The sequence below is a fragment of the Anomaloglossus baeobatrachus genome, chromosome 1 (genome assembly GCF_048569485.1).
Source record: "Anomaloglossus baeobatrachus isolate aAnoBae1 chromosome 1, aAnoBae1.hap1, whole genome shotgun sequence".
In the NCBI taxonomy this organism is placed as follows: Eukaryota; Metazoa; Chordata; class Amphibia; order Anura; family Aromobatidae; genus Anomaloglossus; species Anomaloglossus baeobatrachus.
In genome coordinates, this window is record NC_134353.1 from 624,127,832 (window position 1) to 624,152,125 (window position 24,294).

Genomic DNA, 24,294 nt, shown 5'->3' on the forward strand with positions numbered 1-24,294 from the left:
ACAGAATTGCAGGGGTGCCAATACTTTTGGCCAGCACTGTAGTCAGTTTGGGAAGAGAGGGTGAGGGGTGATGTATATAGACTGTATGGGGAGAGAGGGTTAGGGGTGATGTATGGGGAGAGATGGTGAAGGGTAATGTATATAGACAACATGGGGAGAGAGTGTGAGGGGTGATGTATACAGACAGAATGGGGAGCAAACAGGAAAGAAATTTTGAAGATACAGAATAAAGAGGGAGAGGGCGAATTTCAGGACACGGTATGAGGAGCAAGTGGACAAGATGGGTGTGAACACATTATGGGGAGCGAAGGGGAAATGTATACTGACACAGTATGGGGAGTGAGGGGGGCTGAGTACAGAGGTAGTGAGGAGACAGTATGGGATGAGAAGAATGTGAGGGGGCACAGAATAGAGATTGGGTAGTGGGGGGGCAGTATGGAGAAGTGGTAGCATGAGGGAACAGTGTGAGGCCATAGTAAGGAGGGGGTTGAAATGAGGGGGCACAGTATAGAGAAGGGGACACAATGTGAAAGGATAGTGTGAAGAGGGGGCTCAGTTTGAAAATGAGAGGGCAGTGTGGAGGACAGTGTGTGCATTAGATGGACAGTGTGTGCGTTATATTTTGTGCAGAGAACACAGTAAGGGGCCATTTATTCAGGGGCACGGCATAGGAAAGATATTTTCATATAGGAGTATTGTAATCATTCTTCTATTTTTAAGGGTATTATGCCAGGATGTTCTGCAGGAGACCAGAGAGGATGGAAGTCTGCAGAAAAGAGCTGTGAATGTGAAAAGTCATCATGGCATCATAAAATGAAGAAAAGAAAGACATGATTCTGATTAGAGACAACGTCATCTATAAGGTACCTGGATGTAAATGTTTGTGTGTGATACTGACATTCTGATCATTAGGCCTCAGTCACACCGAGGCTCATGAGCATCGGATGCAATATGCTCATGACCTTCTGCTCAGGCTCTGCTGCGAGTGTGAGCCGAGTGTCATCCGCCTGTGATCCGCTCTTGCGATCAGATTACAGCAGCGGAAAAGAGGGAGGGAGTATACTTGCTCCCTCTTCTCCGCTGACTGTCTCTGCGTACATCGCACTGCGCTCTGTTGACATCCAAGTGCAGTGCGATGTTTCACACGCACCCATAGACTTTTATGGATGCATGTGAGCTGCAACTTGCTGACGCTCGCAGCATCTTGCAATTCATTTCTCATTCCAATATGTCATGAGAAATCAATCGCAGATGGACACTGCTCCATAGTTTTACACTAAATTGCACTCGTCCGTGCAAAACACAAGTAGAACCGAGGCCTTACCGTGGTTTCTGTATGGTACGCAGTCTAATGATGACTGATAACTCCCAAGTATCTCCTTACCATTGTTAAAGGGAATCTGTCACCAGGGTTTTACTCCCCCATCTGAGAGCAGCATAATGTAGAGGCAGAGACCCTGCTTCCAGCGATGTGTCACTTACTGAGTTTTCTGTTGTCTCCTATGCTGTAGATCTAGAAGTTATTTTTGTGTCATTTTCCTGGTCATTCTATATTTCTCTGTACTTTTATATCCCATGTACTCTATGTTCAAATAAATTTTTATGTTCATTATAGAGCTATTTATCTTTGATCATGGGATGTATGGATATATTTAGGCAAATTTAAAGACTTCTGTCTTAACTTCTAGATCTAAATATACAAGAAATTACAGAGCTCATGAATATGCTGGATTACCTGGCAGCACACCAAGTAATCTGTAATCATAATCTCCTGCTGATTAATCAGTGATTTTATCAAACTACACCAAGCAGCCCAGTAAGTGACACATCACTGGATTCAGAGTCTCTGCCCCTACATTATCCTGCTCTCAGATTGGGTGTTAAAAACCTAGTGACAGTTTCCCTTTAAGGATATTCTTTAAGTTGTATGATCATGCAATACAATTGTATAGGAGTCTGACCTGACATTACGATTGATGTACCATGTACTGCTTGTAGTTCTGATTATGTATTTCTGTACTGATGAGGGTATTGATGCAGTGTTTCTGAACTAATGATGTTATAGGTTATATGTATATACAGTCAGGGCCAGAAATATTTGGACAGTGACAAGTTTTGTTATTTTAGTGGTTTACAAAAACATGTTCAGAAATACAATTATATCTATAATATGGGCTGAAAGTGCACACTCCCAGCTGCAATATGAGAGTTTTCACATCCAAATCGGAGAAAGGGTTTAGGAATCATAGCTCTGTAATGCATAGCCTCCTCTTTTTCAAGGGACCAAAAGTAATTGGACAAGGGACTCTAAGGGCTGCAATTAACTCTGAAGGCGTCTCCCTCGTTAACCTGTAATCAATGAAGTAGTTAAAAGGTCTGGGGTTGATTACAGGTGTGTGGTTTTGCATTTGGAAGCTGTTGCTGTGACCAGACAACATGCGGTCTAAGGAACTCTCAATTGGGGTGAAGCAGAACATCCTGAGGCTGAAAAAAAAAGAAAAAATCCATCAGAGAGATAGCAGACATGCTTGGAGTAGCAAAATCAACAGTCGGGTACATTCTGAGAAAAAAGGAATTGACTGGTGAGCTTGGGAACTCAAAAAGGCCTGGGCGTACACGGATGACAACAGTGGTGGATGATCGCCGCATACTTTCTTTGGTGAAGAAGAACCCGTTCACAACATCAACTGAAGTCCAGAACACTCTCAGTGAAGTAGGTGTATCTGTCTCTAAGTCAACAGTAAAGAGAAGACTCCATGAAAGTAAATACAAAGGGTTCACATCTAGATGCAAACCATTCATCAATTCCAAAAATAGACAGGCCAGAGTTAAATTTGCTGAAAAACACCTCATGAAGCCAGCTCAGTTCTGGAAAAGTATTCTATGGACAGATGAGACAAAGATCAACCTGTACCAGAATGATGGGAAGAAAAAAAAGTTTGGAGAAGAAAGGGAACGGCACATGATCCAAGGCACACCACATCCTCTGTAAAACATGGTGGAGGCAACGTGATGGCATGGGCATGCATGGCTTTCAATGGCACTGGGTCACTTGTGTTTATTGATGATATAACAGCAGACAAGAGTAGCCAGATGAATTCTGAAGTGTACCGGGATATACTTTCAGCCCAGATTCAGCCAAATGCCGCAAAGTTGATCGGACGGCGCTTCATAGTACAGATGGACAATGACCCCAAGCATACAGCCAAAGCTACCCAGGAGTTCATGAGTGCAAAAAAGTGGAACATTCTGCAATGGCCAAGTCAATCACCAGATCTTAACCCAATTGAGCATGCATTTCACGTGCTCAAATCCAGACTTAAGACGGAAAGACCCACAAACAAGCAAGACCTGAAGGCTGCGGCTGTAAAGGCCTGGCAAAGCATTAAGAAGGAGGAAACCCAGCGTTTGGTGATGTCCATGGGTTCCAGACTTAAGGCAGTGATTGCCTCCAAAAGGATTCGCAACAAAATATAGAAAATAAAAATATTTTGTTTGGGTTTGGTTTATTTGTCCAATTACTTTTGACCTCCTAAAATGTGGAGTGTTTGTAAAGAAATGTGTACAATTCCTACAATTTCTATCAGATACTTTTGTTCAAACCTTCAAATTAAACGTTACAATCTGCACTTGAATTCTGTTGTAGAGATTTCATTGCAAATCCAATGTGGTGGCATGCAGAGCCCAACTCGCGAAAATTGTGTCACTGTCCAAATATTTCTGGACCTAACTGTATGTATTTCTGCACTGCTGGTGGTTCTGGTGATGAATTTCTGTACTACTGGTGGTTGTGACGCTGTGTTTCTGTACTGATGGTGGTTCTAATTAAGTATTTCTTTATCTCTTCTGGTTCTGTGATTAGTTTTGGTCCTGTACACAAGTAACAATTCATAAATTGTAAAATTGGACAACCCCTTTACTTAGAATTGGGCTACAGGGCTTAATTTTACAATTAAAGGGTTTGCTCAGGTTTGAGATAAAAGTCTGCAGTCACTATGTGACTGCACACTTCTGAATTCTCACAGAAAGCACTGCACACTTTTAGGATTCTTTAACACTAGAAGTCCCAGGAATTTTGAGCTCCATAGGGTTTCAATGGTAGAAATGTTAAGTGACCCCTCTCTGGGACTTTTAGTGTTAATTGGAGGATTCATTTAATGCAATGGAGAGAGTGGACGATCATATGTGCACAAGTATGAGATTTTTATATTTCTTGCCACATTCTGACTAGATGCATCAGGCCTCACGCAATTCATTTTCATGGAGACAGGCCATGCATGTCTAGTAGGCAAGTCACTGCATGTATGGAAATCTCATACTTGCGGTTTCGTGACCTACCACTCTCACTGCCGGCACCAGAGAATACTGACAGCGTGCAGTGTGCGCACTGTGAAAACTGAGAAGTAAGCAGTGTAGTCCAATCTTAGCAGCATGTTATATGCTCAGTCAGGATTCAGCTCTGCTTTCCAGCGGTCATCATATGGCCACTCCACTCTTATGTGACTTTCATACTTGCATGTGACAACTAGCGTTTCTTCCTACGTTTCTCTTTCAACATCGAAAAGACTTAAGAGCAGATCGTCATCACGTGACTAAGGCCGGGGCCACACGGGGCACTACTGCGATGCTCGCATGACACTCGGCTCGCGCTGGCAGCACAGCAGGAGCCGAGTGTCATGCTAGTATCCTAGCGACTGAGGTCCGACTGTGCGTGCGGAACTCAGCTGCGAGGGGCGGGCCTGCTGTGCAGAGGGGCGGGTTGGCACTGAGGAGGGGCGGGAGGGATTTCTCTCCCTCACTCCTCTGTTGACGGCTATTGCGATTCTTGCACTGCACTCGCGGTACACCGGTGTACCACGAGTGCAGTGCGATTTTTCTCTCGCCCCATTCACTTGAATGGGTGCGAGAGAAAAGAGACTCGCCTTACAATCACAGCATGCTGCGATTGTTTTCTCGGTCCGATTAGGGCTGAGAATATAATCGCTCATGTGTGCTGACACACAGGCTAGAATTGGTCCGAGGGGAATGCGATATTTTATCGCACTCCACTCGCACGGATTTTCTCGCCGTGTGGCTTAGGCCTAAGTATGCAAATCACATATAAATAACTGGTCATATGTGGGGGGGCGCCAAACTGAATTCTTGCCCTGGGTGCTGGAAAGCCTAGATACACCTCTGGTGAAAGGGAATACATTTTCTTATTGGAACGCCTTTAAAAGCAAACACAAACCTGCTCCGTCACTTGCACATGTTGAAGGTAATTCAGCTCTTAGCTCATTTATCTTGATCTGCAATGTGAAAAGAAAACAGAAAAGATGTTCTGTAAGTCACATATAAAGTAAGGTACGGCAGTTTAGCTGCAGATTTCTTAAGCATCTGATAGAAGTGACACTGCTGCGTTACATGCCTTGGGGGGATGCCAAAAAATAATCTTTGCCGGGAGCAGAATAGTCAGAGCGGAATGGATACGTTGCATACCTAAAGGGCCTCCTAAATCGCCTCTGTACTTAACAGCTTGTTTTCTTTGATGTAATCCTTTTATGGATAGAAACTATGTCAATGTGTTCAGGATAATTGAACCCATTACAATTAGTGACGTACTGTGCTCTGCGGCCACACAAATAAGAAAACAAGAAACACAAAAATCCCGTATGCATGTTAAGACTGATTCACAGGCAGAACGTTTTATGATTTTAATGCAATATTTAAAGGAATAAAAATACACAGCTTACATCCAGTCATAGATGGTATTTTGCTAAGCCCGTCTAAGGAACACGTTTTCACTTATTAGTAAAGTAAAACAGTTGAGGGGTTTCCTTTATGGAGGGTTAGGTGTACCGAGTCTCCTTGTAGAGACCGTGAGCTAATTATTAGTGGTCCTCTAGAAAGAAAAAAGCTGCATCTCCAGGACCAGCAGCTACAGGTGCGATGCGAAAGAGAAACCTTCCTAGTCAACGTCTGACCCAAACAAGCTTTGGAACATGACGAAGGTTGGGATAAAAAGACCCTGTCAGCACAGAATGACTGCTCAAACCAAGCACAGGCGTACATGCATCATGGCGGGGACAAACACTTACGTTCACCTTCCTACCTGCTTGTTTGGACCATTTCTCCACCCTCTTTGATTAACGGCTCTGGAATCCAAGCCAGAGAAAAGTGAGGTATATCGAAAAACAAACAGGTGACAGGTTGCACTTACATGTTTGGCTCCATAATGATACCCCAAGCGCCTTGGTTTGAAAAGTCATTGTGTGCTGACATAGTACCTTTAAAATATTCTTAGTCTCATTGACACATTGAATATTAAAAGGGGGTATTCCCATCTCCAAGATCCCATCCCAATATGTAGTAGGTGTAATAATAAGAATATTAGCAAATACCTCCAGATAGATATGAAGTACAGTTCTTCTAATTCACTGTCGCTTACCTCATGTGCGGGGCATTGCAGGACCTTCGGTATCCATGGTTATGACCACTAGTAACTGTGACTATATGCGTGGCTGTAACCATGCATATCACACAGTTAGTTGCTAGTGGTCATAACCATGGATACCTAAGGTCCTGCACATAAATATCTAATGTCATAATGGAATATTTTTTCTAATATACTTTAATTAAAACTTCCCTTCCTATCCTTCCTTCACTACTCTCTCTAACTGCTTTATTTTTTGTTCTACTTCTTTGAGGATGCTTGGTTTAAGAATCCCATCAGGGGGATCAGGGGGCAGCGGCTGCAATCACTGTGGGGGCAGCGGCTGCAATCACTGTCGCAGCCTCTGCCCCGTCCCAGAATGAAGTGTTATCAGGGACATCCATTTCGGGGGCCGGGCTAGTCCCTGCTGTACGGAGCATGTGTCGCTAGGGTTGCAGGGTATGGACCCCCACCAATCTGAACAGCAATATGGTGTAACCTGACAACCCCTTTAATAAACTTCAAAAAGCGCTGATAGATGACTCTTTGGAATGAGTAGAAAATGTGATACTTAAGGGATCCAAAGAGCAATAAATTATTAGTGTGCCACAGAAGTTCACCAGCAGTCTCGTCTTTATATGCACGTCACAGTGCAGGTTAGTATTGCCCTACTTTAAGAAATAATGCACTTATACTACTGCCTACCCCATCATGATCGAGGCAGAGATTATAAGCCTATGAAACGCGTAGGGTTTGTTTTAAAGATGGACAGCTAGTTCATATCAATAATTTTCTCCTTCCATATATCCCCTCTTTTTTTCTATTTGGTTTAGGCACTCTGTCTCAGACATATTGGAAGGTACAACGTACCTGTGTCTGATGGACTTGTTACATTATAGTGCTAGGGACAAAGTGCAATTTCGATGCTATAAATTAGTTTTAGTGACAATACAATCTATTGCAAGTAATAATTATACATATATGATCAAGGACTTTGTTAAACTTGAGTGTTGTGCAATATTAAAAGTTACCAATACCTTCTATAATCTTGAACATTTTATGAGAGTATTATCAAATAAATGAAGGTTTAGGAGATGGTATAAATTATTTTACCCAATATCAGACAGCTAGAAGACTAATATAATAAGACGTTATACTGTAAACTACCCCGTTATAGAGAGATTATATTTCTTCATTTTGCTCCTTTATTTTAATGGATACTTAGTGATGGTTATATTTCAATATTGCTATACCCCAATTATCCCAACAGCGAATGGGAAACTCACACAGTGCAGCAATATAAGGGAAGTAAATAAAAAAATAAAAATAATTCATGGGCTACCCCATAGAGTAACATTGGTCCAAGTGAAATGTGATTTTTTTTTTTTTATCGCATTCCACTCGCTCAGTTTTACTCGCAGTGCGTCCCCAGTCTAAGGGGTACTTTGCACACCCCTGGGGTCAAATCGAAAGTGACGCACATCCGGCGTCGCTGTCGACATCGCAGTATGTGAATTTTTTTACATACGATTAACGAGCGCAAAAGCGTCATTATCGTATGATCTGTGTAGTGTCGAGCATTTCCATAATTTCGCAGCAGCGACGATACGATGTCCTCGTTCCAGCCGGCAGCACACATTGCTGTGTATGAAGCCGCAAGAGCGAGGAACATCTCCTTACCTGCGTCCACCGGCTATGCGGAAGGAAGGAGGTGGGCGGGATGTTTACGTCCCTCTCATCTCCGCCCCTACGCTCCTATTGGCCACCTGCAGTGTGACGTCGCTGTGACGCCAAACGACCCGCCCCCTTAGGAAGGAGGCGGGTCGCCAGCCAGAGCGACGTCGCAGAGCAGGTATGTGCGTGTGAAGCTGCCATAGCGATAATGTTCGCTGCGACAGCAATCACAAGATATCGCTGCTGCGACGGGGGCGGGGACTATCGCGCTCGGCATCGCAGCGTCGGCTTGCGATGTCGTAGTGTGAAAAGTGCCCCTAAGGGGTTCCCTGTAAGTAATCACATATCCTCAGGATAGGGGACCACTTCTAGATCAGTGGTTCCCAAACGCCAGTCCTCACGGCCCCCCAACAGATCATGTTTTCAGGATTTCCTTTGCATTGAACAGGTACTGGAATCAATATCAAGACATCTCCTGTTCAATGATAAGGAAATCCTCAAAACATAACCCGTTGGGGGCCATGAGGACTGGAGTTTGGGAATCCCTGTTCTAGATCTTTGGAGGGTCCAATTACTATTAGCACCCCACTGTGGAGCGTCGGTGTGCCTGCTTCTCTGCTCTATTCATTATTAGCCAAGTGCAGCGCTCGGCTATGCCCGGTAGTACGAAAGAGAATGGATAAGCAATTACGCGGGGCACACAAGTCTCATGTTCAGTTCATCGGTTCAGGTCACTCAAAACCACACATTATAACCACAGTTATTACAAATCCCGTGGTTAGATGACTACTTCCTCCTGGAATACACCTTTAATTGAGCACTGTGACTGTAGTGGATGTCGTAGTCAAAGTAAACTGGCCACAACCGATAAGGGCCCATGAGCAGGCACATCCACTTCCACCTTGAGGATTTCTGATATCAAATTGTGATTTATAACTAGGACGTTTATCCAATGGCTTGGTAGCAGATGGCGGTCCCGGTTTTCTCTAGTTAGTATATAGAATACGTCATCAACACTTTATTGCCACAAGGAAGAGACCTGCAAGACCTTTCCTAAACCACACAATCATTTCTGAAGGACAGTGAACACCACAGGACAACCCGAGACCCCGTGATCTGTGCTGTCTACGAACATCACGCAAGATACGGTGAAGACGGTTCCCAACTTTAGACATTCTAATTAGAGACAAACTGATCTGACATTCTGCTCTGCCCACACTTCTGAAGGACCGTAATATCTAGTCCTATAGACTGGCCATATGGCTGTGTACTGGATACCATAGCTGTTTGTTTTGGGGTTTTTTTACAAACTGGCTAATATCAGGAAACTAAATGAGCAGCGACTCTAGTGCTAAACTGCAGAGGTATACATATAACCCTCCCGGGGAAGCTACAGTACGTCTGGAAATGGAATCCATTAAACCCCCACAAGAGTTCACACACCACTGCACAGAATTAGGTCATGGTATTACAGAACTGATATTGTGCGGTCTAACGCTTCGCTGTGCAGCAATATCGATCGGTAGAGGAATAGCACAGGTTAAATGGAGGTCTCCTAGCAACCGGGCAGCCATGGGTAAAGGTTATATTGATTGATCCTCGCAGTGCAGGAGATGGGCAGAACAAAAGACATGAGATAAGGGCTCATGCAATCTCCAGACATGACATATCTATGAACTACACCGCCTCACACTTACACAACCCTCATGTGACCGCGCCAGACTTGCTGATTTCCAAGTAACAACACTACATATTTCCTGGCATGTGACCACAGTGCCAGTCATTAGAAAAGACATGCTGAAATGGTGTTTTCTCCCCTTCCCTAGGATGGTGCTGTGTGCAGTCTGTGGGGAAGGCGCCACTATGGCTTCATATCACCAAACCTTCTACGGGACAATACCTCGGTAATCATAATGGGTTTTATATAGACAGATGTTTTTTCCCTCAATAATAAGAAACATAAACCCATAAAACCCCTATTGAAGCCAATATTAGCTTGCTAATCTAAAAACATTCTGTAAAATCCTGGCCAATGACTTTGTATCTCTTAGAATAGGGCTGATACTACAATACTGTATATACACCACTTCCTACCTGAACGTACAACGCATCTTCCCATAAGTGGCTAGGACCTACACGTTACCCTAATCTGGCCCAGAACATTAGGGTTGGGATGACGTCTCAATACTCTCCGTGATGTCCCATTCATCCCCCAAGCCTAATGCATCATTAGTGATGAGAGGAGGCGGCAGGGTGTGATGGCTCAGCACACGGCACAGCACCATGTGCAGGCAGTCAGACATATCTGGAGGCAAGGTTAAAGGGGCAGTGAACAGACCATGCCTGCCCTCCCCAATCCCACTGTGCCAGGGCTATATACTGTATCAGCACACCGCTCCACTGAAACTGCTGCAATGTATTGTGACAGCCAGAAATGCTTTATAGCTTCCATGAACCAAGTCCTACTGAACTCTCACCTCCTCATAAAGACACGACGTATACCCTGCTGGTAGATCTGTCATCAAACAGTGCGGTCATATACACTTCCCTGTATTACCTCTGACTGGCACAAAAGACAGGAGGCTGCAGTGTAGACCCCACAAAGTGCACTGCATCTGACTCCAGGATACGCCGGCACTGTATGAATATACGGATGTTACCTCTGGAAATACCACTCGTGTACTTGTGACGGCTCATAGATGTGAGCACAACCTTATATAACGGATAATCTTAATATCATTCTTTAATAAGGCTCTGGCTGTGCTCATATGTCCTTATCTAATGGATTTAGTAAAAAATAGTTCCCTTACAAATAAAGTAAAAAGGAATGCACACTTTGACTGTGATTTAGCAGCATTTGTACTAGGTGTTTCTGCACAATTCTAGTGTTGTGAGCATGCAGTGCTTAAACGGATGCATTAATGATGACATAACAGATGATAGTTAAAGGGAACCAGCCAGCATGATTTTCATATATAAAGTAAAGCCAGTGCCATACTGGCGATAGGATGCTGAATCCAAACATAGTTGAGATATTGGATACTTTATTGCAGAAAAATGTGTTGGGTCCCTTTAAAAGGGAATCTGTCAGCAGGTTTATTCTACCTCATCTAAGAGCAGTATGATGTAGGCAAAGAGGCCCTGAATCCAACAATGTATCACTTAGATTACTGAGTGCAGTCGTTCTGACACAGAATTTTTAGATTTAGCCATGTACCAGAGCTTGGAGAGCTGTCCCGCCTACACTAGGCTCGCTATAGAGATTGAGCACTGACAATTAGGTGCTGGACTGCTGTGTGCCTACATTGTAGTCCAAGCAATGATAAGCGTCTTGAACAAACATTCCAGGAAAGCAACAGCACAGACCATGACAAGACAGTCATCCCTGAACTCTATGCTTTAACCCTCCAGCATGCTGTCTTCAGATTATATAGCAAAAACCTGAAGACAGATTCCATTTAATGGAGATTTCCAAGAATTTAATAAAATGGCCATCCATAATTATTTCAAACAGCAGCCTGTCCTAGCCATGTGTCAGAAAAAACGCTCAAAGGCTCAATGACAGAAGCTTTATGGAAGCACACATCCTTCCCTAACTGAGCGAGCACAAAGGATTTTTTATCCATGCCCAGTCTTCCCTGCTCAGTCAGCCAAGGAGATTTATTACTTCTCGTCACACACCTCTCCTTGGCTCACAGACGTACGTGAGCTTATGAGACACAGGTCTCCGTGGCTTTCCTTCCTCATAGTGCATCCCCGTACTCACACGTGATTAGGGCGAGCTACTGTTTGTGATAAAATGACTTGTCACATAAGGTAATTCATTCTCAGAGAACTCCCTTTAAAGAGAAACTGTCGGCACAATTTTGTAATGTAAAGACATGGCTGTAATGGCACTGTCCTATTGATTACATTGATACATTTGGTGAAGAAATCTGCATTGTGATTCTTCTGTAATCGGGATTTTAAATTTTTGGCAGATTAGGCCTTCTCCTCCCTATCTGTGATTCCCCAGTCCCCTTTCTTACTTTTATTTATTTATTCTTATTACTTCCAGTCTTTAAATGACAGATCACTGCTGAAATTTCAGAGGAGGCAGGTCGCAAAGGCTTGAGGCAGACAGAGGGGCTGGGGAATCATAGACTCGGAGGAGAAATCCTGTGCACCAAAATTAAATTAAAAAAAACATCAAAGGGTGATTAAAGAAGAACCACTATGTGGATTTCTGTACCCAAGGTATCAATTTGATCAGTATTAGGGTGCGTGCCAATGATTAGGGTTTGCAGTGTTTTGGATGTAGCGCATTTTCGCTGCATCCAAAACGCTGCGTTGTACAGTACAAGTATAGTGGATGAGATTTCTAGAAATCCCGTGCCCACTGTGCTTATTTTTTCCGCAGCAAACACTGACCTGCGGTGCGACTTTCCAACTCGCAGCATGTCAATTGTTTGCTGCAGATTCGCATGAGTCCTCCGTAGGGTGAACACAAGAGAAAGACCGCAGCGCACTGAACCCTGATCGTGGGAGGAGACTCGCAGCCCTGAAGGTCAGGACCCACCGCTTCCAGAATGCAGTGAGTCTTGACCGTGGGCACATACCATTACAGCCACATCTTTATTTTACACTCCAAAATCGTGCTCACAGATTCTCACTAAGATTCGTGTCCCATAGACTTCATCAATGTAAAAAAAAAATAAAAAAATGCATCCAGTAGTAACAGGTTGTTTTGGCTGGACAAAAAAAGTTGTGAAGGTAAATAAATAGCAGTTGGACAAAAAGCAAACATTTTAGGATATTTCAATCCCCATTTAAATGAATGGATCCTTTGCTGGAAAATGAAAAGTACTGTACATGAGAATATAACTTTAAAATACAGAGTCAGAGGATCTCCTGTATACGATGTACCCACTAGAATGACTGAGGTATAATTGGACATCAGGCTCCTGCTTTGTTATGTATGTCTCCAGCACTCTGACCTATATGACACTATAATATAAAAATATATAAAACAACAAGACACACACAGACAGAGGAAGGACCCTGACAGGCCCGCCTTAGGCCAGGAAGAACAGATGATGTAGGATCAAGTGTGGCAAATCTTTCATCAGCAGTCTAGAAGGAATGCTTTCCCCGTCAGCGTAGACACGCGGTGCACAATCGCTCTGGCGGCTAGGCTTTTAGGCATTTACTTCCAGCACTCTAGGGCTAAAAATAAATATGCAAACAAGCAAAATCTACCACAATTAGGCCAAGAACGGTACACACTACACTCAGACATGAAATAACGCTCAACCAAAATAAATGATCCCAACTGTGGCCACCCATAGCCAGGAACTACCTGTGACGTTTGTGCGGCCCAGATACGGACACCTGACATGTGCCGGGTTGGATTATTGAACGGACACTTTGGGCAAGTTCACACACGGTGGCAGAAAAATACAGAGACATGTAGTTGTATAGCAATTCAGCATAGTTTGTAAGGGAGACAATGGAGAAAGTCAATTATACACAGGCCCTTCAGAGTAGATTGTCAATTTATGGATTGTTGCTGGTGTTTTGCTTACGGCCGGTGTCACACTTGCGATTGCCTCGTGTATATCTCGCCCGAGTCTCGCGGTGCATCACCCGGCATGGACTTGCTCTCCTCACAGGAGCGGGTGGGTTGCATGCATCTCTATGCAGCTGAGACGCTCCTGTGAGGAGTGTGAGTCCGTGCCGGGTGATGCGATTGCCACGCGTATATCTCGCCCGAGTCTCGCGGTGCAAGTATGACACCGGCCTAACAAGCAGTCTGTCATCAGCTTTCCCTTATAAAAGCCACCCACATTCTCCAGCCTTTTAGTGTATGTCTAAAAATGGTGCCAACGGCTTCTATCAGGAACACCAGATGACAGGCCGCACAACGACAAGACTAGCTTTGATTGCAGGAGCTGCCTAGTCCGTTATTTGGACCAGGCCAGTGTGTGCTGTCATTCTATTTCACAGCCTCCTGTGGTCCATGTAAACAAGCACATGGCACCAATGTTAACCTACATGCTGTCCATTCTCAGACAAATACGCTCATCTAAATGTACCCTTAGGTGGGTATTATTCACACTGCAACACCCAAAATCTATGCCAGAAGTGTGCGAAACATTGACCTTGGATGATCACTTCACTGATGGCTAGCAGATCAATAAGCTCCCAGAAGTATACCTGCAAAAAACAATTCAGACGTCGGTTTTCCATGTACAAGTTCTAGCCGTGGTCTCACAGAAAGAACTCATGCTGATTACCTGTTACAGTCTATGAGGCTGTTCATAGGTCTGTGGTATTTTTACAGTGATCCACAACAAAACACGGAGACTTGTCTCAAATCTGCCAATGCAAGTCTATGGGTCGATTAAAAAAAAAAATCCTCAGACAGCATTCAGATGCCGATTCTCACTAACTTGAGCTTGAGAAACCCCTATCAGATTTTAGGGGATTTTTTAGACATTTTTTGCATTTTCTGATGAAACTGCTGGTAAAAACTGAAACACTGACCAAACTCTGATCTTAATCTGATACAAAACACTAAAGGCACGTAATCATTTTTTTGTACTATAGTTGACCGAAGAGAAGATCAGCTTTCATGTTTATCTTCATCTCACCATGTCACTATGTCAGAGCTATATAAATAAAAAGGCAGTCAGTAATCAGAGATACCCAAGCTAGGTAATCTTGTTGGCACAATGAACCTAAAACAGGATGCCAAGCTACAACATCCTCCGTCTCCCACCATCCCAAAAAAATAAAGTGTACTTACAGTCTGTGGATTTTAAAAGTAAAATGTTAATCACCTACCATTTTTTTTATAGCAATATATAAACATTATTGCCATATACAGAGTACATGAAAGCCCTGGTATCCAGAGACGTACTCTAGGATCACCAGGAGAGTGCCTGCCAGTTGCACGATCCATAAATCATCATCCAATTTATCACACTAAAGCCCGCTACACACGCTTCAATATATCTCACAATCCGTCGTTGGGGTCAAGTTGTAAGTGACGCACATCCGGCATCGTTTGTGAGGTATCTGCGTGTGACAGCTACGTGCGATCAGGATTGAACGCAAAACCGTTGATCGCAAACACATCGTATCATTCTCTAGAATTGAGCGTTTTGTTGCACGAACCTAGTCAATTGTAACGTGTGACATCCCTCATACGATTTTGTTGTCTGATGCTATGTGCGCAGGTGTGCGCTCTGCACCGCAGCTTAAAAAAGGTCTGCTTCAGAGCGCAGCTGAAAAGCTGCGTTCTGAAGCGCCTCACAATGTCTGTCATGCACTAATCTCTGTCAGTCGGTCACTATCTCTGTCCCTCACTCTCTGTCCATGTCAGTCTATCCCCCTCTCTCATATACTCACCGATCCCCGATCCCTGGCGCTGCACGGCATTCACACTGCTCCGGCGGCTTTTACTGTTTTGAAAAAGCCGGCCGCCCATTAAACAATTTCGTATTCCCTGCTTTCCCCGCCCACCAGCGCCTATGATTGGTTACAGTGAGACACGCCCCCACTCTGAGTGACAGGTGTCACACTGCACCCAATCACAGCAGCCGGTGGGCGTGTCTATACTGTGTAGTGAAATAAATAATTAAAACAAACGGCGTGCGGTTCCCCCCATTTTTAAAACCAGCCAGATAAAGCCATACGGCTGAAGGCTGGTATTCTCAGGATGGGGAGCTCCACGTTATGGGGAGCCCCCCAGCCTAACAATATCAGCCAACAGCCGCCCAGAATTGCCGCATACATTAGATGCGACAGTTCTGGGACTGTACCCGGCTCTTCCCGATTTGCCCTGGTGCGTTGGCAAATCGGGGTAATAAGGAGTTATTGGCAGCCCATAGCTGCCAATAAGTCCTAGATTAATCATGTCAGGCGTCTATGAGACACCCTCCATGATTAATCTGTAAGTTACAGTAAATAAACACACACCCGAAAAAATCCTTTATTAGAAATAAAAACACACACATATACCCTGGTTCACCACTTTAATCAGCCCCAAAAAGCCCTCCTTGTCCGGCGTAATCCAGGATGATCCAGCGTCGCTTCCACCGCAGCTGCATGGAGGTGACCGGAGCCGCAGCAGACACAGCCGCTCCGGTCACCTCCATGCAGCAAATGAAGACAGCCGCGCGATCAGCTGCTGTCACTGAGGTTAGCCGCGGCCACCGGTGGATGCAGCGGTGGCCGCGGGTAACCTCAGTGACAGCAGCTGATCGCGCGGCTGTCTTCATTAGCTGCGTGGAGGTGACCGGAGCGGCTGTGTCTGCTGCAGCTCCGGTCACCTCCATGCAGCAGCGCTGGATGCGACGCTGGAGCATCCTGGATTACGCCGGACAAGGAGGGCTTTTTGGGGCTGATTAAAGTGGTGAACCAGGGTATATGTGTGTGTTTTTATTTCTAATAAAGGATTTTTTTCTGGTGTGTGTGTTTATTTACTGTAACTTACAGATTAATCATGGAGGGTGTCTCATAGACGCCTGACATGATTAATCTAGGATTTAGTGGCAGCTATGGGCTGCCAATAACTCCTTATTACCCCGATTTGCCAACGCACCAGGGTAAATCGGGAAGAGCCGGGTACAGTCCCAGAACTGTCGCATCTAATGTATGCGGCAATTCTGGGCGGCTGTTGGCTGATATTGTTAGGCTGGGGGGCTCCCCATAACGTGGAGCTCCCCATCCTGAGAATACCAGCCTTCAGCCGTATGGCTTTATCTGGCTGGTTTTAAAAATGGGGGGAACCGCACGCCGTTTGTTTTAATTATTTAATTATTTATTTCACTACACAGTATAGACACGCCCACCGGCTGCTGTGATTGGGTGCAGTGTGACACCTGTCACTCAGAGTGGGGGCGTGTCTCACTGTAACCAATCATAGGCGCTGGTGGGCGGGGAAAGCAGGGAATACGAAATTGTTTAATGGGCGGCCGGCTTTTTCAAAACAGTAAAAGCCGCCGGAGCAGTGAGAAAGCCGTGCAGCGCCGGGGATCGGGGATTGGTGAGTATATGAGAGAGGGCTGGTAACTTCAGTTACTCAGGAGATTAGCGGTCACCGGTGAGTCTTCACTGGTGACCGCTAATCAGGACGCGACACAGACAGAGCCGCAGCATCACAATGAAGTCGGGTGAAGTTCACCCGAGTTCATTCTGACAGTGCGGCTCTGTCTGTGTCTGCTGTCATCGGCCATTCAGCTCTGCTACATGGCTGTCTGTGTCTGCTGTTAGCGGCCATGTAGCAGAGCTGAATGGCAGATGACATAGTAAAAACGCATCCCTACACATTACACACGCTTGGCAAGTCAATAAATTAAAAAAAAAAAAAAAGGTGCTCAATGCATACGTCACAGAACACATGATCTAAAGGATCGCACACAAAATTGACCAATTTAACATAGACTACTAACGCTCGTGTGACAGCAAATGAACGACCAACGTGAAATCTCATAGATCCCGTATGCAACCTGGACGTGTCACATCGCAAATGCGATTGTACAACTAATTGCAACGTGTAAAGTGGGCTTAAGTCACGGCTTCCAGACACCCGGCTAATCTACACTATAATGTAAAGTACTCTGGAACCGTACAAAGCTGATAAAGTAAATCTGCACTAGAAGTGCTACCCAAATATGCCTCTCATTGGACATTGGATTACCAAAGGATTTGGGGTTGCAATGTAGTGCCCATTGTCAGTTTGGTTTACTTCCTAGGTCATGGGTCTCCCAGCAGGACAATGACCTCAAACATGCTTCAGGAAGCCCCGAGAATGGATGGAAACAAAGCCCTGGAGAGTTCAGAAGATGCCAGCAGTGAGTCCAGATCTAAAACCCATTAAAAACCTGTGGAGAGATCTTAAAATTACTGTTGGGAGAAGTCACTCTTCAAATGGTGGAGACCTGGAGCAGTTTGCAAAAGAAGAGTGGCCAAAATTCCAGTTGAGAGGAGTAAGAAGCTTGTTCATGATTATAGTAAGAAATTGATAGTAGTTATTTATTCCAAAGGGTGTGCAACCAAATATTAAGCTGTTGGCGCAAATAATTTTGTCGGGTCCATTTTTTTTGAATTGTGTGTAAAATTATGTCAATTTTTTTCTGTGTTGTTCCAATATACAAAGGAAATACACATGTGTATAACAAATGGGAAAGGAAATGAGTGCACAAGTACATGCATAAACAGGCTTTCTACTATTTGTCTCACGTGTGTTGGATTCACACCTACACTGCTCAGTATATTATGAGAGAGAGAGAGAGAGAGAGAGAGAGAGATGAGAGATCTGGATTATGTTCTTGGAGTAATACGGTCTTATATTCCAATATGTGTCTTTTTCCATACAGATTTGTATTTATCCACTCTCTGCATGATGTGCCTACTAAATTTTTCAGCTGTGATTTTCCTCTCCCCTCCCCACAGGGAGGCGTTCCCTAAACTTCCATTGTGAATTCTATAACATGCGCCCTTTCTTGGCATAAGCACCTATGACTAAGGACTACTTTTAATTTCACCGTCCGAAACGCATAAGGTGTTTCATGCACTCTGCCCCATCCCTCTGCTAAGATATACGTCTCTTGTATATTTTTATATTTATTCTTCAATAAAGTGGAATCTTTTTAAACCATGGATTTTGATACTGGATCCAACCTCCTTATTATCCCGATTGCCACCGCACCAGGGCAATTCGGGATGAGCCGGGTAGAGTAACGGGACGGTCGCATCTAATGGATGCGGCAATTCCGGGCGGTTGCTGGCTCATATTTTTAGTCTGGGGGGCTCCCCATGACGTGGAGCTCCCCATGCTGAAAATACCAGCCTTCAGCCGTGTGGCTTTATCTTGGCTGGTATCAAAATTGGGGGAGGGGGGGGGGGGGGTACCGCACGCCTGTTTGTTTTAATAATTCATTTATTTTACTGCACGATAGACATGCCCACCGGTGGCTGTGATTGCTTGCAGTGAGACAGCTGTCACTCATGGTGGGGGGCGTGTCTGACTGCAATCAATCATGAGCGCCGGTGGGCGGGGAAAGCAGTAAATACGAGATTGAATAATGGGCGGCCGGCAGTTTCAAATCAGGAGAAGCCGCCAGTAGTGTGTGACAGCCGTGCAGCGCCGCACCAGTGATCGGTGAGTAGGTGAGACAGTGAGTGAGGGAGGGAGTGAGAGAGAGAGAGAGAGAGAGAGAGAGAGAGAGAGAGAGAGAATTTCTGACAAGCAATGAATTTATATCACTTCTGGGCATGCTCAGAAGTAAAAACCGAATCGGCGTGCATAGACTTTCATTATGCACCATGCCGCACAGCGCCACACCCGGCGCTATGCAGTTTTTTGCCGCTGGCAAAAAACGTTCCTCTCTGTGTCCTGTGCAGCCGCCGGAGTGATTATTTTTGCTGCAAACGGCAAAAACCGGATCAAATGCGAGTACATGCGGCACAATCCGGCGCTAATAAATGTCTATGAGGAAAAACCGCACCCGGCGGCAAAAAAAAAACAAACAAAACGATGCATTTTTTCTGCAAAGCGCCTGATTGCAAAATACTGGTGTGTGAAAGCAGCCTTAGACTCCACTATTTTGTTTTCCTGTGTGTGTAGAACACTTGCCATAAGCAACAAGCACAACATTTTTAACACTTATATTAGACACATAAGGCTTTCATGTGATGTAACAAAAAAGATCACAAAGCCAAAAACATCAGAGCTGCCAGTGCCCTCTACATACATATTACTCCAATACACACCTGACCACATAACTGGTCTGAAACTAGAGCCACTCTGAATTCTCCACTCTATTATTAATTAAAGAGTAGGATTATTCTTATATGGTTTAGTATGGAGAATTCTCAGGTGAGGGACTCTTGCTTCGCAACAGTGCTTACACTCACTTATATATAGAACTTCAAAAAGAAATCCCCACAACATGTCTTTTCCTGGAAGCCATTATCAAGCTTGGAGGAGCAGAGAGACAGACAGCCATACAGGTGAGCAATAACAACAAAGCATGCCAATGACATTTATCTATCCCCCACTTGCTTTAAATCAGGTCCTGGCATGCCGAATGTTCACATCTTACTTTATATATTTATTACACACAATCCAACTCGTGTAAGAACAGCTCCCCAAATTGGGGTAATACAGAGGACAGCACACAAAAGAGCCTTATTCTAGAGCCGTCATCCCAAACACGTACCAAAAAACTGCACGCGCGCTTCTTCCCATCAGGATTTTCATATCAAGTCTCTACGCATCTTTTGGACATTAATCTGACCATGGTTAAAGAGGTATCCACTACTTTAACATTAAGGACCCGTCCTTAGGATAGGTCATCAATGTCTGATCAGCCAGAGTCCGTCACCCCGCTCCCCTATCGATCAGCTGTTTTGTGTGCAGTCAGCGGCAGCAGGTGGCCGGAAATGCTAAGTCCAGCTCCTATTCAAATCAATAGAAGTGCAGTACCCGGCCGCGATCAGAAGACGGGGCAGCTCCGGAACTGAGCATTTTAGACCAACTGCTACAGCCGCAGGTACTCTGAGCATCTGATCGGCTGGCGTATACATTATCAGTTCCATTTCTGGTGAGGGACATCACATTACCGCTGCAGCCAGTCACAGAAAGTCTCTTAGTTCTCTTAGCACAGGCTCAGCTGATTTGCTACAAGAAAAAGACTACTAGAGACAGATGTGGGACATCACCAGCGATGGCAGGGTCCAGTAGACAAGCATGACTTTTTTTTTTTTTTTACTTATGTCCATGCACCCACTATTGATAAAATGCAATATTGTAAATGAACAATCCCTTTAATAAATTCTGGTTTTGACAGAAAGCGTATTAATAGTATAATGAAAAGGCATATAATTTTCTAATACAGTACATATATATCAATTACTGACCCATTTGAAAATCTCTGCTTGTAAATGTTCATAGTTTACCTCTAGAGCATGGGTGGGGAGCAGTAAGTTGTTCCCAACACAGATGTATATTTCACCGCACACCTAATCAAGGTAGGAAATTCAGCACTGGTCACGTAATGTTTATAAAACTCAAGTAGTGGGAGGTTTGTAGTATATCCATCACATAGGAGACAGTGAGACTGTGTATACATCGTATAGGCAACACAGAGGTTGTGTATACATCACATAGGAGACACAGACTGCCGTACATACATCACACAGAAGACACCAAGACTACTGTATATACATCACATAGGAGACACAGATCCTGTGTATACCTCACATCGGAGACATAGAGACTGTGTACACATCACCTATGAGAGACAGACTGTGTATACACCACATAGGAGCCACTGACTGTGTATACATCACATATTAGACACGGACTCTTGTAAATACATCATAGGCACGAGCAGGAAAGGAATGAAGAGTGCGCTAACTCCATCCAAAGAACATCCCGACACTAGCATGATCATCATAGGATGCTTTACAGTGTTGCGTGTGGTGCCCTGTAGTAAATGCTACTAGCGTGAAGAGCAGAACTAGAGGGACGGTGGGTGAAAAAATAAAAACAGAGCTGGTACTGCAGCACACAGGGAATCTGCCCGAGGGATGGACCAAGTGAAACTGTTTATTGCCATTGAATCGGAGGTTCCCCTGCTCTAGGCGATGTAAATCTTATATCACAGGATTGCTTTTTATGCTATCTGGACTTTAACCGGCAGGAAAACAAAGCATTCAGCCAACAGATATGGAAACAACTGTCTATCAAACATTGGGTTTCCACTTATCTCCCAGCAGCAACCGCTTTAAAAAAAAAAACATTTGTGTTCATTAGTTTTACCTATAGAAATTCATACTTTTCATGGTAAACAGTGAGCTTGCAAAACCGCATAAATTAGAGAAGTACATACTGCAGTAAGAAGCCTGTAGCTTGAAAGTCGCAACCTTCAATGACTGTTTATGAACTTGAGTAATCTGATATTGTGAGAAGCGAGGGTTTGAGCAATTACACTGAATAATAGTTATCACGGTGAAGACACAGGATAGAAAACTTGCTTGCATGGCACACTAAATTGCCAGTGCTACTGTCTGCGGCATTGTGCTTTATCAGATGACCACATGAAGCAACATCACGTGTGTTACAGCATTTCCTCAACTTACTAATGTTCACTTCATGTTTCTCGTATATGCCCATTTATTGAGACCTTCCAAGTAAACTGCAATGATTACAGTCATGATACAGTTTGATACATAGAAGTACAGGGGAACCGGACAATAATTCAATGTTATGACCATAGATACGTTTAAGGGTACTTTCACACCTCCGGTTTTTCTTCTGCGGCACAATCCGGCACTTTGCAGGAAAATCGCAACCGGTTTTTTTTGCTGCCGGTTGCGATTTTCCTGCATAGACTTTAATTAGTGCCGCATTGTGCCGCATGGCCTTGCGTTCCATCCGGTTTTTGCCGCATGCTGCAGATTTAGCCGATGCGGCGGCCGGATGGAACGTTGCCTGGCACGTTTTTTCGTGCGGCAAAAAAAACCGCATCGCGCCGCATTCGGCCGATGCGGCGCATCTCTCAATGCATGCCTATGGCGGCCGGATGCGGCGCGATGCGGCAAATACCGCATCCGGCCGCCGTATGCGGTTTCTGCCACTGCGCATGCTCAGTAGCATGCCGCAAGCGGCAAAAACCGGGCGGGCCGCATGGGAAAAACTTATGCAAAGGATGCGGTGTTTTCACCGCATCCGTTGCATAGCTTGCACAGCCGGATTGAGCCGCAGGGCTCAAGCCGGATGTGTGAAAGTAGCCTTAAAGGGTACTCAAAAGTAAGCGCAATCAACCTAAGTAAGGGTGTGGAGGATGCAGAATGAGGCACAAAGCTCTTGGCCATGTCACACGAGCACCTGGGACTCTGATTTACATAGTCTAATAAAACAGTTTTTAGGTAAAATGAAGTAACTAAACTCTACACAAGTCCGATTTTCATAGAAGCGAAGTTCCAATCGGTTGTGCTACTTATAAAAAGGGAGTACAGCTAATTTAATAAAGGCACAAAGAAATGACAGACCTGATGAGGAGATACTGCACTATGTAGTAATCATCCCTCTGTCCTCAAGCTACTACTCACAGTAATAATTGAGAGGGTCACATGTTTACTCCCATTCAGTGACACCATTCTGGCCTATACACTGACGACCCTTATGTTACATTCCTGAACATGGAAAGCTGCAGTAACGCAGCAGAGGTCAGCTTACAGGTTATGTGGTATGTGGTATCCTTTGGAACGGATGTCACCAATTATTCACATTGATGTCACTGGTAAGGTTTTAGTACTAGAGAAGATCGTCCAAACTGGGTACACCTTGTCAGAGTGGGATGACTTTTACGCTTTGTGATCAAACAGTGCGCTAACCAAATGCCTACGTTATTTACATATACTACTAGTTATTTATTTACATAATATAAGGTATATGCTCATTTTGTGTTTTTTCTCCCCAATGAGCATGCATATTCAGACTAGACAGCTATAAGTAGGTTCACACACACTGCAAAATCTGCACCCATTTCCCTGTGTTAGACTGGTTTACAAGCATTTTTGTGGGGTTTCTATATTTATGTCGGATGTGACTTTATAGTCTATAATAAAGTGGTAAAAAAAAGACTTATTTTTAGCTGTTTTTGTCACTAATACTGGCTCCTGACTGATCTACTTGACATTTAGGCTATGTGCCCACGCTGCGGATTTACCGCGGATTTTGCCGCAGATTTGCCGCGGATTTGCCGAAAATCTGCAGCAGCGACACTTCCAAGCCATTTCAATGGCATTTTGGAAATGCTGTGTCCATGCTGCGGATTTTTCCGCTGCGGATTTGCCGCGGATTTTGATGCGGAAAAATCTGCAGCATGTCAATTGTTTGTTGCGGATTTTGTTGCGGATTTGGGTATAGAATGGCAGAAAAGTCCGCAGGTACATTCTACCGTGGACACAGCCTTAAAGTCCTCAGCATCTTGTCTGTTCCTTACCTATCCACCTTAGTCTGGTGTAAATATTGGCTGTATAATACACTCTGTACAGCAATGTTCCCCTAACAGGGATCTCCAGGACCCAGTTTGGGGTCTCCTATGACGTAGCAGCGAGTCCTGTCACTGCAGCATAGGGGGCTCTGATTTCAGCCTCCTGATTTCCTACAATACTTTACCATGTAAAATGCCACCTGATCACATCACAAA

General features: G+C 44.4%; 1 protein-coding gene across 4 annotated transcripts in view; it reads right to left on the minus strand.

Moving 5' to 3' along the window:
- SEMA4D (semaphorin 4D) overlaps positions 1-24,294 on the minus strand; it is a 134,294-nt gene that overhangs the window by 94,133 nt on the left and 15,867 nt on the right. For all 4 annotated transcript variants that reach the window (XM_075318929.1, XM_075318921.1, XM_075318911.1 and 1 more), the window contains exon 2: positions 5,231-5,288. The gene's annotated coding sequence lies outside the window, so the exon portion shown is untranslated. The remainder of the gene's footprint in view (positions 1-5,230; positions 5,289-24,294) is intronic.